Here is a 17920-nt window from a genome sequence, read left to right on the forward strand (position 1 = left end):
CCACCTACCCAAACTCCCCCCTCCCTCGACCGAGGTCGTCGAGCCCTCGAGAACGGGACTATCAGCATCCTCAAAATCCAGGGTAGGTAGCGTGCGCTCAAACCTCCATCCGGTCACTCCAGAGTCTGGGAGGAGCAGAAGCAGGCTCAAAAGACCCAAATCTCAAAGAAGTCATTAGCACCGAAGAGGGTGGTGCCGTCCCATCCCCGGGCGTCTGAGAAACAGGCTCTGATCCGTTGGACAGCTCTCGTCCAGCATCATCGGCTGGTGCCTCCTTAGCACCCAAGCTGTCATCTCCCTCGTGCATGTCTACATTAGTCCCATTGATAGCCTCAGCGAACAGATCAGCATCCTCAAACTCAATCTCGAGGTCAAAAATCTGGCCCCTATCCGTCTTAACTTCATATATTTTCCTTGTCATCTCTCTCTCAAGCCATACCCATGCATCATCACCTCTCACTTCCTTCTTCTTTCATGTCTTTGCAAGCGACCTTATCCCTCCTCCATCAATGTTCATCTTTTCCCTATAAATCTTGCCTCTTTCCTACACCCTCTCTGTCAGATTTCATCCATTCGAAGTTGTTTTGGTCAGGTTCAAAAATGATTGAAGTTTGAGAATAATTCAAACTCTAATTATTTTTCTACCTTCTAAAAATGCCAGAGCAATTTATTCAAACCCTTCATAAATCCAGGGTTCCAGATATATATTTATATATCTCATATACCTAACCAAAAACCCTGGATTTTCCCCCTTTGTTGATTGTTTATTTATATAAACAATAAATTAAATAAATGAAAGAATTTGGAGGGAGTGGTGAGCCCAGCAGCCTCCCTCTCCTCTGGGCCGGCCAGCCAGTCCGCCCTGCTCCCCCGCAGGCCCACCTAATTCCTAACCCTAGGCCCACTCCGCCGGCCCACCTACCTATAATTCTAACCTAGCCCGATCCCCACTCCCTTCCCTCGTCCTCCCGCCAGCGCCGCCAGGAGAGGCCCGATCGCCATCTCCCGTGTCCCTCCCGCAGCGCAGCCATCTCCCTTGCTCGATCCCCACCTTCCTTGCATTGCTAGGGAGAGGAGAGAGAGCGCGCGCTCGATCCCGCACCCCTCTTTCTCCTCCATCGTGGCTTCCTCCCCCAGCGTTCGTCGTCCGCTCGTGAGGAGCTCGCGGCAGCACGACGTCGGAGCTCCTCCGGCCATGGTGCCCGCGCCGGCGACCCTGCAGGTCACCGCCCCTTCATGGCAGCCTCCTCCACGCCGCTTCCTCACCTCCCGTGCCAAGCCTTCGCCGTCTGCCATCGCCTCCTCGACCCGCCACCAGGAACCACGCCGCGCCGCTCCGGCGATCCAGCCCGCCGGCGACCTCGACTGTCTGGGGCCTCCCTGGCCTCCCGATCCGCCGCTACAGCGGTCCCTGCATCCCCAGCCTCGTCAGCGCCCGTGCCTCCTCCTCTGCACGCCGCGCCTGAGGCCCTGCGAGCCAATCTCCTCCTCAAGCTGGTCTGCCGCCGCTGTGCTCTGAGTCTCCGGCTGCCGCTGATGTGGTTCGGCGCCCTTGTTTTCTCCTTCGTCACCGGCGAACCGCACACTCCTCCACGAGCAGCGAGGCCCAGCACATCTTCGTTGCGTCCTCATTCTCATCGGTGTCCGCCCCGTCGCAAGGGAGCACGGGCCCCTGTGCCCTTCCACGTCGTCACAGTCTCGCGGGAGCCACCGCTGTGGATGTCCAGTGGGACGCCCTGTCGCGGGACCTCGCCGTCCGCCTCCAGCCCCGTTCGCGACCGCACCAAGTCCAGCAAGGCGTCGGCCGTACGCGTTGAACGCGCTGAGTCCCTGCATCGCGCGTTGCTGTTAACGCCAAGTCCAAGGGTCACCGAACAGGGAATGATGCCAATTACCAGGTCAAAGAGGACCGCCAAGTTCGTCTTCCGTCGTCTCCGAAATCGTCAAGTACCACTATGAAATGTGCAACTACTTTCACGATGAAATGAGAACAACTACGCCGTTGAAGGCCGTCAAGTGAACATCTACCAACGACGTGTGTGACCTGTTTCGTGAACGTGTACCACTACGCCCGGAGGCATCGGATCCGGCAAGTCCAACAACGACTATGTTCAACTACCCACGACCCCGAACGTCTACGAAAACGTGTACCGCTACCCCCGCCCGAACGTCTTCAAAACATGTACCGTCAACCCTCGAAGACCCGTGGACGACAAGTTCCTTATTGACCCCGAACACCTACAGAGTGTGAACATCTAAGAAGCGAGAACGACTACTTCCACTACCGCCGTCGCGAGAACGCCTACTTCCCTCTATGAACTTGATCCGTTCTGATAATGCATGCGTCGAAAGGTATAACCCCGAGACGACGTCCGAGAACGAATGCTTGTGTTGTATGAGTTGCACCCTATGTTTGCACCGTGTTCGAGTTGTCACTTGTTCGGTCCTCCTCGTTGCCATGTCGTCCATCCGTGGGAGCCCGGTAACCGGGATCACCCCACCATCTTTTGCACGCTCCCGCCACCCTTCCTTTACACCGGTATCTTCGTGAGCTATCGGAATCGATATGTTGCCGTGGCATCATTTTCGGATTCGTTGCCGTGGCACCCCTTTTCGTTTCCGCCACGGTGACAAATGCTTCATAATGCTCTTGTCAACTTTTAATAAAATTGCATAAACTTGCACATGTCATCCGCATCTTGATAACAACAATTAAAATGTTTAAATTTGTTGTTGCTTTAAATTGCTAATGCATATGGGGTTTACTGGATTTGTTGTTTGTTATATCCAGCCCCATTTAAATTGATTAGATAGTATAGTTTTGTTATGCTTTACCTCTTGCCATGTTAATCAACATTTAATATTGTTGGGTACCTAAACGAGAGAGAACTAAATAATTGATGTGGTGTTTCGTCAATATGCAACTTGTTGCATCTTGAGCTCCACTTAATTTCTAGGATTGCTTGTGCACTTTGCCATGCCATGCATATTTAAACTGGACATGCATCATACTGGTTTGCGCATCATGCCATGCTTATGTGGTGGTTGTTTACTATGTTGTTTGCTTCTTTCCGGTGTTGCCTCTTCGGGTTAGTTCCAATAACGTCGCATTTGTGAGGATCCGTTCGACTTCGTCCGTTTGACTTCTTCATGGACTCGTTCTTCTTCCTTGTGGGATCTCAGGCAAGATGACCATACCCTCGAAATCACTTCTATCTTTTCTTGCTAGTTGCTCGCTCTATTGCTATGCCTATGACGCGATACCTACCACTTGCTTTACCATGCCTCCCATATTGCCATGTCAAACCTCTAACCCACCTTGTCCTAGCAAACCGTTGTTTGGCTATGTTACCGCTTTGCTCATCCCCTCTTATAGCGTTGCTAGTTGCAGGTGAAGATTGGAGTTTGTTTCCTTGTTGGAGCATGATTATTGTTGGGATATCACTATATCTCTTATTTAATTAATGCACCTATATACTTGGTAAAGGGTGGAAGGCTCGGCGTTATGCCTGGTGTTTTGCTCCACTCTTGCCGCCCTAGTTTCCGTCATACCGGTGTTATGTTCCTTGATTTTGCGTTCCTTACACGGTTGGGCTATAATGGGAACCCCTTGACAGTTCGCCTTGAATAAAACTCCTCCAGCAAGGTCCAACATTGGTTTTACCATTCGCCACCTAGCCTTTTTCCCTCGGGTTCTGCAGACTCTAGGGTCATCTTTATTTAAACCCCTGGGCCAGTGCTCCTCTGAGTGTTGGTCCAACCTGTCAGCTGCCAGTGGCCACCAGGGGCAACTCTGGGCTGGCCTAACGGAACCTTGGACAATCCGGTGTGCCCTGAGAACGAGATATGTGCAGCTCCTATCGGAATTTGTCGGCACATTCGGTTGGCTTTGCTGGTCTTGTTTTACCATTGTCAAAATGTCTTGTAACCAGGATTCCGAGTCTGATCGGGTTTTCCTGGGAGAAGGAATATCCTTCGTTGACCGTGAGAGCTTGTGATGGGCTAAGTTGGGACACCCCTGCAGGGTTTTGAACTTTCAAAAGTCGTGCCCGCGGTTATGGGCAGATGGGAATTTGTTAATGTCCGGTTGTAGAAAACTTGACACTTAACTTAATTAAAATGCATCAACCGCGTGTGTAGCCGTGATGGTCTCTTCTCGGCGGGGTCCGGGAAGTGAACACGGTGTTGGAGTTATGCTTGAACGTAAGTAGTTTCAGGATCACTTCTTGATCACTTCTAGTTCACGGCCGTGCTTTGCCTTCTCTTCTCGCTCTCATTTGCATAAGTTAGCCACCATATATGCTTAGTGCTTGCTGCAGCTCCACCTCACTACCCCTTTTCCCTACCTATAAGCTTAAATAGTCTTGATCGCGAGGGTGTGAGATTGCTGAGTCCCCGTGACTCACAGGTTACTTCCAAATCCAGTTGCAGGTGCCGTTGATACCATGCAGGTGACGCAACCGAGCTCAAGGAGGAGCTTGATGAAGATCTCGTTCATTGCGTTGTTCCGTTGCAGTTGATCAGTAGTGGAGCCCAGTTGGGGCGATCCGGGATCTGTAGCATTAGGAGTGGTCTTCTTTTATTTTGGTTCCGTAGTCGGACCTTGATTGTATCTGGATGATGTAATGCTTTATATTCATGTATTGTGTGAAGTGGCGATTGTAAACCAACGTTGTACCTCTTTTTTATTCAGTACATGGGATGTGTAAAGATTACCCCTCTTGCGACATTGCCTTCAATGCGGTTATGCCTCTAAGTCGTGCTCCGACACGTGGGAGATATAGCCGCCTCGAGGGTGTTACACCACGGTAGCCACCCCGCTGCCGATAGTCAGGTCCAGTCACCCCCTCAACAAAACCACCCGGAGGACCAAGAAAAGGTCTCTCCGTAGTACCATCACTCTGCCAAGCATATCCGCAGCCACCACCCGTCGACGACGAACCACGGTGTTGACCATCACCATACGCATTGTACCCATTGTCACCCCAATGTCCCCGGGGCGGTCCATTAGCACCTCCAGCACTCGCATTTTGAGGCGGCGGTGCATGCGGCTGCACCGGGGAAAATATCCAGTGCTACGGTTCCTCCCATGATACCATGCTCCAATGCCTCATGGTGCATTGGATTTGTGTGTAGGGATAGGATCAACTCACTTATTTTTTACATACACCCCTGGTATATTTGCGTCTTGCCCCCCATCAGGCCTTGCAAAATAACAACTAACCTCAACGTTTCAACAACAGATTCCATACTAAAAGAAGATTATGTACTGATTCTCAGAAGAAAAAAAAGATAATTGTGAGCAAGTAGAGGATTGGGAAAATGGCACCTTGTGTGCTCCCGTCGTGTTGATCACCAATATATAGTGTTACATGCGCATGCATAGCGCAGGTTACATGGGCGACATGCGCCAGGTTAGTGGGGTTCATGCCTAGAGCACGCCCTGGTCAATCCTACGTGAGAGAGTCAAGAGGGTTTCGGTTGACACCCCGCCGCAGTTTGAGCGTCCGGAGGGCGGATGCACAAGCTGGACTGAAACTCTTGAAATTCAGGAGACGGGAGGCCTTTGGTCATCACGTCGGCGAACTGTTGCGTCGTCGGGACGTGGAGAACACGCAGCTGTCCGAGAGCCACTTTCTCGCGCACGAAGTGGATGTCGAGCTCGATGTGCTTCGTGCGTCGATGATGAACTGGGTTGGCCGCCATGTACGCGGAGGAGATGTTGTCGCAGTACACCACGGTGGCCTTGGGCAGAGGCACGCTGAGCTCGCTGAGAAGTTGACGAAGCGAGCAGCACTCGGCGACAGCGTTGGCGACCGCACGGTACTCTGCCTCCGCACTAGACCTGGAGACTGTGGGCTGTCGTTTCGACGACCAGGAGATGAGTGAGTCGCCGAGGAAGACAGCATAGCTGGACGTCGAGCGGCACGTGTCCGGGCAGCCGACCTAGTCAGCGTCGGAATAGGCGACGAGGTCGAGGGAGGACGAGCGACGAATGTGAAGTCCGTGAGTCGACGAGCCGCGAACGTACCGTAGTATGCGCTTCACCAGTGCAAGGTGTTGGGCACGCGGGTCGTGCATCGACAGTCAGGCTTGCTGCACCGCGTAGGACAGGTCAGGCCTTGTCATGGTCAGGTATTGAAGCGCCCCCACAATGCTGCGGTAGTCGGAGGGGTCATCGACAGGCGGCCCGGCGTCGTTGGAGAGCTTGCTACGATTATCAACCGGCGTGCTCACCAGCTTGCAAGCAGACATGTTCGCCCTGTCGAGTAGCTCATCGGCGTACTTGGCCTGCAAGAGGAAGAAGCCGTCCTTGTCGTGCGTGACGTGGATGCCCAAGAAGAATTGCAGCGGGCCCAAGTCCTTCATAGAGAACTCGGAGAGGAGTTGCCACTGAAGATGTTGGAGCAGGCGTGGTGTAACGCCCCAAGACTGGAGCTTCAGATGTCTTCCAGGGTTTCCCGGTTTCGTCGTGTGATTTGTTTGGTTCATTGCATTCATCTTTGCAACATGTGCATTTGCATCATGTCATCATGCCATCATGTCATTAATCTTTGCATCTCAGATCAACTAAATAAATTGCATGGATCTTCGGTCCATTTAAACCAAGGGAATTCACATGATGATTCTCTTTATAACATATCCTCCCGATATTAGGGAGCTATATTGAATATTCCATTTTCGGAATCACCCATGAACACACTTGCAAATAATCTCATGTCTTTTCTGCTTCGAGTTTGCTCCTCAAACTTTGCCCATGAATTCTTTTATCTTTTTCCGGAGGTCTACCAAAAATCTCAACATTTTGGGACCTTTCTAACGCCCACTTCTTTCTCGAACTCATTTGAATTTAATTCAAACGAGTTCCAATCCAAACTTTGTACACATGCCCATTTATATTTTTTCTTGGATCAAGAACATTCTTGTGAGTCCGGGAAGTTAACTTCCATGCCCAAATTCCATCCATACCCTCTCTTTATTTTTTCCCTTCTATCTATTTGTATTTTTCTCTTGTTGGTTAAGAGAGAAGAGTAGGAGAGGCAGTCCAGCAGGTCCTGGCTGTTCTCTTTTCCATTGGGCCGGCCTTCCTAGGCCTAGCCTAGCCGGCCACTTAGGCCCATCGGCCCACCTAACTCCTCTAACCCTAGCCCAACCCCCACTCTCCCTCGTCTCCTCCTCTAGCGCCGCCAGTAGCCCCACGACCGAACCTGCCTCTCCCCTCGATCCCCAGCTCGCGCGCGCCCCTCTCTTTACCCCCGTTCCCTCAGCGCCGCCACCCTCTCCATCCGGGACGAACCCCGCGCCGATCCCCCTCGTCCTCCAGCCCCACTACTGTCGCCGCCTACCGAGGAGCCGCGCCACTCCTTACCATCCTCACACGTGCCAGGGGCCGAACTCCTCTCGCTGCGCCTCTGTTGGCTTTGTCATCGACTAGATGCGCCCGACGAGCTCCTCGAGCGAGCTCACCCGCGGCCCCTGCGTACCTGCGCGCCCGACGCCGCCCCGCCTCCAAGTTCGCTGCGCCTCGGTTGCTTCTTATACCGCAGCCGCCACCCTCTCCTTCCTCCTACCCGGTTCCCCTGCGCGCCAAGTACCTCAACCGGAGCGCCGCGCCTACGCCCTTCTTCCTCGTCACTGGAGAGCGTCGCGCCGTCTTCCTCTCCTCCTGCCCGCAACCGAGCCCTGCTGCCGCTGCCCCTTCTGCAATGCCGCCGTCCGCGACCAGCAGGAGGCCGCCGCTCGTGTCGCAGCCCCTGCTGCCGGCGACCTCGCCTTGACCCGGCAAGTTCACCGGAGTCCCTCTGCTGCAGCCCCGCGTCGACTTCCCCTGCTCAGCAGCAACTCGTCATCTCCAGCGCTGCCCCTGCCCGAGTCAAGTACCACCGCCCCAAGTTTTTGCCTTGCTTCATTTTGGATTGAAGACCGATACGAGACCGCCAAGATGCATCCTTGTGTCGCCGAAGACACGTGAACATCTACATGACGACCGCCGAGTACCTCTTCGAGAGTACCACTACCATCGCGTGGATCCGCCAAGACCGTGGAGTAAACGAACAAGTACCCCTACGCGCGAAGACGCCAAGACCGTTTCGGGATTCACCAAGTACCACTACGGCCGGAGACCTCGACGCCCGACGCCTAAAACGATCACCGAACCGGAAATAATGCCAAGTACTAGGTCAACGAGAACCGCCAAGTTCGTCTTCCGCCGTCTCCGAAATCGCCAAGTACCACGACGATACGAGAACAACTACCATCGACGTGCATTTTGCCAAGTACCAGTACCATCGACCCTCGAAGACTCTGTGGATGTCAAGTTTCTCGCCGTACCCCTAAACATCTACGGAAACTTGTGAGACTAAGAACGTGAACGACTACCGTCGCCACGAGAACGACTACTTCCCACAACGAACCGTAAGCAACTACTTCCTCTACCATCGCCGAGTACCACTACTTCCCACGACGATCATGAACGACTACACCGCTTGACCCGAACCGTTCCGATAATGCACGCTTCGAAGGTATAACCATCGAGACGACATCCATGATCAAATGCTTGCGATGTTTGAGATGCTCATGTTCGAACCGTGTTCGAATTGTCGATGCACGTTTCCCCTCTTTTGCCTTGTTACCGTCGTCTCATGGGACACCCGGAATCCAGGAGCACCCCACCATCTTTTGCACGCATCCACACATTTCTCCTTTGCATCGGTATCTCAATCGAGTTACCGGAACCGGAACGCTGTCGTGGCACCGTTTTCGTTATCGTTGCCGTGGCACCCCTTTCCTTTCCACCACGGTGACAAATGCTTCATAATGCTCTTGTCAAATTTTAATAAAAATTGCATAAACTTGTTCATGTCATCCGCATCATGATAATAACAATTAAAATGTTTAAATTGTTGTTGCAATAAATTACTAAGGCATATGGGGATTTACCGGATTCGTTATTTGTTACATCCGGCCCCATTTAAATTGTTTGAATGGTGTAGTTTTGTTATGCCTCACCTCTTGCCATGTTAATCAACTTTTAATATTGTTGGGTACCTAAACGAGAGAGAACTAAATAATTGTTGTGGTGTTTCGTCTATATGCAACTTGTTGCATATTCAGCTCCACTTAATTTGTAGTTTTGTTTGTGCACTTTGCCATGCCATGCATATTTAAACCGGACATGCATCATACTTGGTTGTGCATCATGCCATGCTTATGTGGTGGTTGTTTACCATGTTGTTTGCTTTCTTTCCGGTGTTGCTTCTTCGGGTTAGTTCCGATAACATCGCGTTTGCGAAAATTCATTCGACTTCGTCCATTTGTCTTCTTCATGGACTCGTTCTACTTCCTTGCGGGATTTCAGGCAAGATGACCATACCCTCAAAATCACTTCTATCTTTGCTTGCTTAGTTGCTCGCTCTTTTGCTATGCCTATGCTGCGATACCTACCACTTGCTTATCATGCCACCCATATTGTTGAACCAAGCCTCTAACCCACCTTGTCCTAGCAAACCGTTGTTTGGCTATGTTACCGCTTTGCTCAGCCCCTCTTATAGCGTTGTTAGTTGCATGTGAAGATTGGAGCTTGTTCCATGTTGGAACATGGATATTTTGTTGGGATATCACAATATCTCTTATTTAATTAATGCATCCATATACTTGGTAAAGGGTGGAAGGCTCGGCCTTATGCCTGGTGTTTTGTTCCACTCTTGCCGCCCTAGTTTCCTTCATATCGGTGTTATGTTCCCGGACTTTGCGTTCCTTACGCGGTTGGGTTATAATGGGAACCCCTTGACAGTTCGCTTTGAATAAAACTCCTCCAGCAAGGCCCAACCTTGGTTTTACCATTCGCCACCTAGCCTTTTTCCCTTGGGAGTCACGCATCCCGAGGGTCATCTTTATTTTAACCCCCCGGGCCAGTGCTTGTCTAAGTGTTGGTCCAAACTAGAGCCACTTGCGGCGCCACCTCGGGGAAACTTGAGGGCTGGTTTTAGCTGTACGTAGTGTTCATCCGGTGTTGCCCTGAGAACGAGATATGTGCAGCTCCTATCAGGATGTCGGCGCATCGGGCGGTCTTGCTGGACTTGTTTTACCATTGTCGAGGATGTCTTGTAAACCGGGATTCCGAGTCTGATCGGGTCTTCCCGCTAGAAGGAATATCCTTCATTGACCGTGAGAGCTTGTGATGGGCTAAGTTGGGACACCCCTGCAGGGATTTGAACTTTCGAAAGCCGTGCCCGCGGTTATGGGCAGATGGGAATTTGTTAACGTCCGGTTGTAGAAAACCTGAAGTTGATCTTAATTAAAATACATCAACCGTGTGTGTAACCGTGATGGTCTCTTTTCGGCAGAGTCCGGGAAGTGAACACGGTGTTGGAGTTATGCTTGACGTAGGTTGTTCTAGGATCACTTCTTGATCATACTTTTATCGACCGTGCTTTGCCTTCTCTTCTCGCTCTCATTTGCGTTTGTTAGCCACCATATATGCTAGTCGCTTGCTGCAGCTCCACCTCATACCTTTTACCTTACCCATGAGCTTAAATAGTCTTGATCGCGAGGGTGTGAGATTGCTGAGTCCCTGTGACTCACAGATACTTCCAAAACCAGCTTGCAGGTGCCGATGGGTCCATGCAGATGATGCAACAAAGCTCAAGGAGGAGCTCTTTGAAGATCTTGTCCTTTGTGTTGTTTTGTTCTAGTTGATTAGTAGTGGAGCCTAGTTGGGGTCGATCGGGGATCTATGTAGCATTTGGGGTAGTCTTCTTTTATTTTGGTTCCATAGTCAGACCTTGGTTGTATTTGGATGATGTAATGCTTTATTCATGTAATTGTGTGAAGTGGCGATTGTAAGATAACTATGTATCTTTTTCCCCTATTGTATTACATGGGTTGTGTGAATATTACCTCACTTGTGACATTGCTTTCAATGCAGTTATGCCTCAAAGTCATGCTTCGACACGTGGGAGATATAGCCGCATCAAGGGCGTTACACATGGTGAGTAGGTGGTGAGGACGATGTCATCAACATACGGTAGCAAGTACGCCACCTCCGTGCCATGATGAAGAACAAACAAGGAGGGATCCGAGCGTGCCGCTGTGAAGCCGATGGTGCGGAGGAAGGCGGCGAAGCGGTCGAACCAGGCCCGCGGCGCCTGCTTCAGACCATACAGCGATCTGTCGAGGAGGCACACATGGTTGGGGTGGCGATCGTCAACAAAACCAGCTGGTTGTTGGCAGTAGACCCGCTCGGTGAGGAAGCCTTGAAGAAAAGTGTTGTTCACGTCCATTTGATGGACGAGCCAGTCCCGAGCAGCAACAATGGAGAGCATCGCTCGGATCGTGGCGGACTTGACCACTGGCGAAAACGTCTCGTCGAAGTCCACACTGGGGCGCTGGGAGAAGCCTTGCACGACCCAGCGCGCCTTGTACCGCTCCAGGGATCCGTCCGCCTTGAATTTGTGGCAGAAGAGCCACTTTCCGGTGACAATGTTGGCGCCGGCGGGCCGCGGCACGAGCTTTCACATCTGGTTCGCCATGAGAGCCCTGTACTCCTCCTGCATTACTGTTAGCCAATGGGGATCTCGTAATGCGGCATGCACAGACTTGGGAACCGGGGAGACAGAGGATGTGGACGTGGTAACTAGATTGGCATCGGCGTATTTAGGGTTTGGTTTGAATTTGCCAAGTTGGCCGTGGGTGACCATGGTGTGGGTTGGGACAAGCCGACGGGCATGGCGTGGAAGGGAAGGTGTGGGAGGAGGGGAAACGGGCGCGGCAGCCGCAGCCGAAGCGAGGTGAGGGGAGATGGCGGGGGACGCCGGTGAAGGAAATATGCCCTAGAGGCAATAATAAAGTTATTATTTATTTCCTTATATCATGATAAATGTTTATTATTCATGCTAGAATTGTCTTAAACGGAAACGTAATACTTGTGTGAATACATAGACAAACAAAGTGTCACTAGTATGCCTCTACTTGACTAGCTCGTTAATCGAAGATGGTTATGTTTCCTAACCATAGACATGAGTTGCCATTTGATTAACGGGATCACATCATTAGGAGAATGATGTGATTGACATGACCCATTCCATTAGCTTAGCACCCGATCGTTTAGTATGTTGCTATTGCTTTCTTCATGACTTATACATGTTCCTATGACTATGAGATTATGCAACTCCCGTTTACCGGAGGAACACTTTGTGTGCTACCAAACGTCACAATGTAACTGGGTGATTATAAAGGTGCTCTACATGTGTCTCCAAAGGTACATGTTGGGTTGGCGTATTTCGAGATTAGGATTTGTCGCTCCGATTGTCGGAGAGGTATCTCTAGGCCCTCTCGGTGATGCACATCACTTAAGCCTTGCAAGCAATGCAACTAATAAGTTAGTTGCAAGATGATGTATTACGGAACGAGTAAAGAGACTTGCCGGTAACGAGATTGAACTAGGTATTGAGATACCGATGATTGAATCTCGGGAAAGTAACATACCGATGACAAAGGGAACAACGTATGTTGTTATGCGGTCTGACCGATAAAGATCTTCGTAGAATATGTAGGAGCCAATATGAGCATCCAGGTTCCGCTATTGGTTATTGACCGGAGACGTGTCTCGGTCATGTCTAAATTGTTCTCGAACCCGTAGGGTCCGCACGCTTAACGTTACGATGACAATTTCATTATGAGTTTATATATTTTGATGTATCGAAGGTTGTTCGGAGTCCCGGATGTGATCACGGACTTGACGAGGAGTCTCGAAATGGTCGAGACATAAAGATCGATATATTGGACGACTATATTTGGACACCAGAAAGGTTCCGGGTGAGATTGGGACAATACCAGATCACCGGGAGGTTATCGGAACCCCCCGGGAGGTATATGGGCCTTATTGGGCCTAGTGGAAAGGAGGGGAAAGCAGCGAGGGAGGGGGCTCCCCCCCCCCCAAGCCCAATCCGAAATGGGAGGGGGGCCGGCCCCCCTTTCCTTCCTCCCTCCTTCCTCTTCCTTCCCTCTCCTACTCCTAATAGGAAAAAGGGGAGTCCTACTCCCGGTGGGAGTTGGACTCCCCCCTTGGGCGTGCCATCCTCCTTGGCCGCCCCCCTCCTCCACTCCTTTATATACGGGGGCAGGGGGCACCCCAGAGACAACAATTGATCATTGATCTCTTAGCCGTGTGCGGTGCCCCTCTCCACCATAATCCTCGATAATATTGTAGAGGTGCGTAGGCGAAGCCCTGCGACAGTAGAACATCAAGGTCGTCACCACGCCATCGTGCTGACGGAACTCATCCCCGACACTTTGCTGGATCGGAGTCCGGGGATCGTCATCGAGCTGAACGTGTGCAAAAACTCGGAGGTGTCGTAGTTTCGGTGCTTGATCGGTCGGGCCATGACGACGTACGACTACATCAACCGCGTTGTTATAACGCTTCCGCTTCCGGTCTACGAGGGTACGTAGACAACACTCTCCCCTCTCGTTGCTGTGCATAACCATAATCTTGCGTGTGCCTAGGATTTTTTTTTGAAATTACTACGTTCCCCAACAGTGGCATCCGAGCCTAGGTTTTATGTGTTGATGTTATATGCACGAGTAGAACACAAGTGAATTGTGGGCTATATAAGTCATACTGCTTACCAGCATGTCATACTTTGGTTCGGCGGTATTGTTGGATGAAGCGGCCCGGACCGACATTACGCGTACGCTTACTAGAGACTGGTTCTACCGACGTGCTTTGCACACAGGTGGCTGGCGGGTGTCAGTTTCTCCAACTTTAGTTGAACTGAGTGTGGCTACGCCCGGTCCTTGCGAAGGTTAAAACAGCACCAACTTGACAAACTATCGTTGTGGTTTTGATGCATAGGTAAGATTGGTTCTTGCTTAAGCCCGTAGCAGCCACGTAAAACTTGCAACAAACAAAGTAGAGGACGTCTAACTTATTTTTGCAGGGCATGTTGTGATGTGATATGGTCAAGACATGATGCTAAATTTTATTGTATGAGATGATCATGTTTTGTAATAGAGTTATCGGCAACTGGTAGGAGCCATATGGTTGTCGCTTTATTGTATGCAATGCAATCGCCCTATAATGCTTTACTTTATCACTAAGCGGTAGCAATAGTTGTAGAAGCATAAGTTTGGCGAGACGACAACGATGCTATGATGGAGATCAAGGTGTCGGGCCGGTGACGATGGTGATCATGACGATGCTTCGGAGATGGAGATCACAAGCACAAGATGATGATGGCCATATCATATCACTTATATTGATTCCATGTGATGTTTATCTTTTATGCATCTTATCTTGCTTTGATTGACGGAAGCATTATAAGATGATCTCTCACTAAATTTCAAGATAAAAGTGTTCTCCCTGAGTATGCACCATTGCCAAAGTTCGTCGTGCCCAGACACCACGTGATGATCAGGTGTGATAAGCTCTACGTCCATCTACAATGGGTGCAAGCCAGTTTTGCACACGCAGAATACTCAGGTTAAACTTGATGAGCCTAGCATATGTAGATATGGCCTCGGAACACTGAGACCGAAAGGTCGAGCGTGAATCATATAGTAGATATGATCATCATAGTGATGTTCACCATTGAAAACTACTCCATTTCACGTGATGATCGGTTATGGTTTAGTTGATTTGGATCACGTGATCACTTAGAAGATTAGAGGGATGTCTTTGTAAGTGGGAGTTCTTAAGTAATATGATTAGTTGAACTTAAATTTATCATGAACTTAGTACCTAATAGTATCTTGCTTGTTTATGTTTGATTGTAGATAGATGGCCCGTGCTGTTGTTCCGTTGAATTTTAATGCGTTCCTTGAGAAAGCAAAGTTGAAAGATGATGGTAGCAATTATATGGACTGGGTCCATAACTTGAGGATTATCCTCATTGCTGCACAGAAGAATTACGTCCTGGAAGCACCGCTGGGTGCCAGGCCTGCTACTGATGCAACTAACGACGTTAAGAATGTCTGGCAGAGCAAAGCTGATGACTACTCGATAGTTCAATGTGAAGGAAATATGCCCTAGAGGCAATAATAAAGTTATTATTTATTTCCTTATATCATGATAAATGTTTATTATTCATGCTAGAATTGTATTAACCGGAAACATAATACATGTGTGAATACATAGACAAACAAAGTGTCACTAGTATGCCTCTCCTTGACTAGCTCGTTAATCAAAGATGGTTATGTTTCCTAACCATGAACAATGAGTTGTTATTTGATTAACAGGATCACATCATTAAGTGAATGATCTGATTGACATGACCCATTCCATTAGCTTAGCACCCGATCGTTTAGTATGTTGCTATTGCTTTCTTCATGACTTATACATGTTCCTATGACTATGAGATTATGCAACTCCCGTTTGCCAGAGGAACACTTTGTGTGCTACCAAACGTCACAACGTAACTGGGTGATTATAAAGGAGCTCTACAGGTGTCTCCAAAGGTACATGTTGGGTTGGCGTATTTCGAGATTAGGATTTGTCCCTCTGATTGTCGGAGAGGTATCTCTGGGCCCTCTCGGTAATGCACATCACTTAAGCCTTGCAAGCATTGCAACTAATGAGTTAGTTGCGGGATGATGTATTACAGAACGAGTAAAGAGACTTGCCGGTAACGAGATTGAACTAGGTATTGGAATACCGACGATCGAATCTCGGGCAAGTAACATACCGATGACAAAGGGAATAACGTATGTTGTTATGCGGTCTGACCGATAAAGATCTTCGTAGAATATGTAGGAGCCAATATGGGCATCCAGGTCCCGCTATTGGTTATTGACCGGAGACATGTCTCGGTCATGTCTACATTGTTCTCGAACCCGTAGGGTCCGCACGCTTAAGGTTACGATGACAGTTATATTATGAGTTTATGCATTTTGATGTACCAAAGGTTGTTCGGAATCCCGAATGTGATCACGGACATGACGAGGAGTCTTGAAATGGTCGAGACATAAAGATTGATATATTGGAAGCCTATGTTTGGATATCGGAAGTGTTCCGGGTGAAATCGGGATTTTACCGGAGTACCGGGAGGTTACCGGAACCCCCCGGGAGCTATATGGGCCTTAATGGGCCTTAGTGGAAGAAGAGGAGAGGCAGCCAGGGCTGGGCCGCGCGCCCCTCCCCCCTAGTCCGAATAGGACAAGGAGAGAGGGGGTCGGTGCCCTCCTCCTTCTCTCTCTCTCTCTCTCCACCTCGCGAATCCTATTCCAACTAGGATTGGGGGAGAAGTCCTACTCCCGGAGGGAGTAGGACTCCTCCTGGCGCGCCCTATGTGGCCAGCCGGCCTCCCCCTCTTGGTCCTTTATATACAGAGGCAGGGGCACCCCAGAGACACACAAGTTGATCCACGTGATCTTATTCTTAGCCGTGTGCGGCGCCCCCTGCCACCATAGTCCTCGATAATATTGTAACGGTGCTTAGGCGAAGCCCTGCGACAGTAGTGCATCAAGATCGTCACCACGCCGTCATGCTGACGGAACTCTTCCCCGACACTTTGCTGGATCGGAGTCCGGGGATCGTCATCGAGCTGAACGTGTGCTAAAACTCGGAGGTGCCGTAGTTTCGGTGCTTGATCGGTCGGGCCGTGAAGACGTATGACTACATCAACCAAACGCTTTCGTTGTCGATCTACAAGGGTACGTAGATCACACTCTCCCCTCGTTGCTATGCATCACATGATCTTGCGTGTGCGTAGGAAATTTTTTGAAATTACTACGAAACCCAATAGTGGCATCCGAGCCTAGGTTTTATATGTTGATGTTATATGCACGAGTAGAACACAAGTGAGTTGTGGGCGATATAAGTCATACTGCTTACCAGCATGTCATATTTTGGTTCGGCGGTATTGTTGGACGAAGCGGCCCAGACCGACATTACGCGTACGCTTACGCGAGACCGGTTCTCCCGACGTGCTTTGCACAGAGGTGGCTTGCGGGTGACAATTTCTCCAACTTTAGTTGAACCAAGTGTGGCTACGCCCGGTACTTGCGAAGGTTAAAATAGCACCAACTTGACAAACTATCGTTGTGGTTTTGATGCGTAGGTAAGATTAGTTCTTGCTTAAGCCCGTAGCAGCCACGTAAAACTTGCAACAACAAAGTAGAGGACGTCTAACTTGTTTTTGCAGGGCATGTTGTGATGTGATATGGTCAAGACATGATGCTGAATTTCATTGTATGAGATGATCATGTTTTGTAACCGAGTTATCGGCAACTGGCAGGAGCCATATGGTTGTCGCTTTATTGTATGCAATGCAATCGCGATGTAATGCTTTACTTTATCACTAAACGGTAGCGATAGTCGTGGAAGCACAAGCTTGGCGAGACGACAATGATGCTGCGATGGAGATCATGGTGTCACGCCGGTGACGATGGTGATCACGACGGTGCTTCGGAGATGGATATCACAAGCACAAGATGATGATGGCCATATCATATCACTTTTATTGATTGCATGTGATGTTTATCTTTTATGCATCTTATCTTGCTTTGATTGACGGTAGCATTATAAGATGATCTCTCACTAATTATCAAGAAGTGTTCTCCCTGAGTATGCACCGTTGCGAAAGTTCTTCGTGCTGAGACACCACGTGATGATCGGGTGTGATAGGCTCTACGTTCAAATACAACGGGTGCAAAACAGTTGCACACGCGGAATACTCAGGTTATACTTGACGAGCCAAGCATATACAGATATGGCCTCGGAACACGGAGACTGAAAGGTCGAGCGTGAATCATATAGTAGATATGATCAACATAGTGATGTTCACCAATGAAACTACTCCATCTCACGTGATGATCGGACATGGTTTAGTTGATTTGGATCACGTAATCACTTAGAGGATTAGAGGGATGTCTATCTAAGTGGGAGTTCTCTAAGTAAATTAACTGAACTTAAATTTATCAT

This window comes from Triticum dicoccoides, chromosome 5A (assembly GCF_002162155.2).
Source record: "Triticum dicoccoides isolate Atlit2015 ecotype Zavitan chromosome 5A, WEW_v2.0, whole genome shotgun sequence".
Classification (NCBI taxonomy): domain Eukaryota; kingdom Viridiplantae; phylum Streptophyta; class Magnoliopsida; order Poales; family Poaceae; genus Triticum; species Triticum dicoccoides.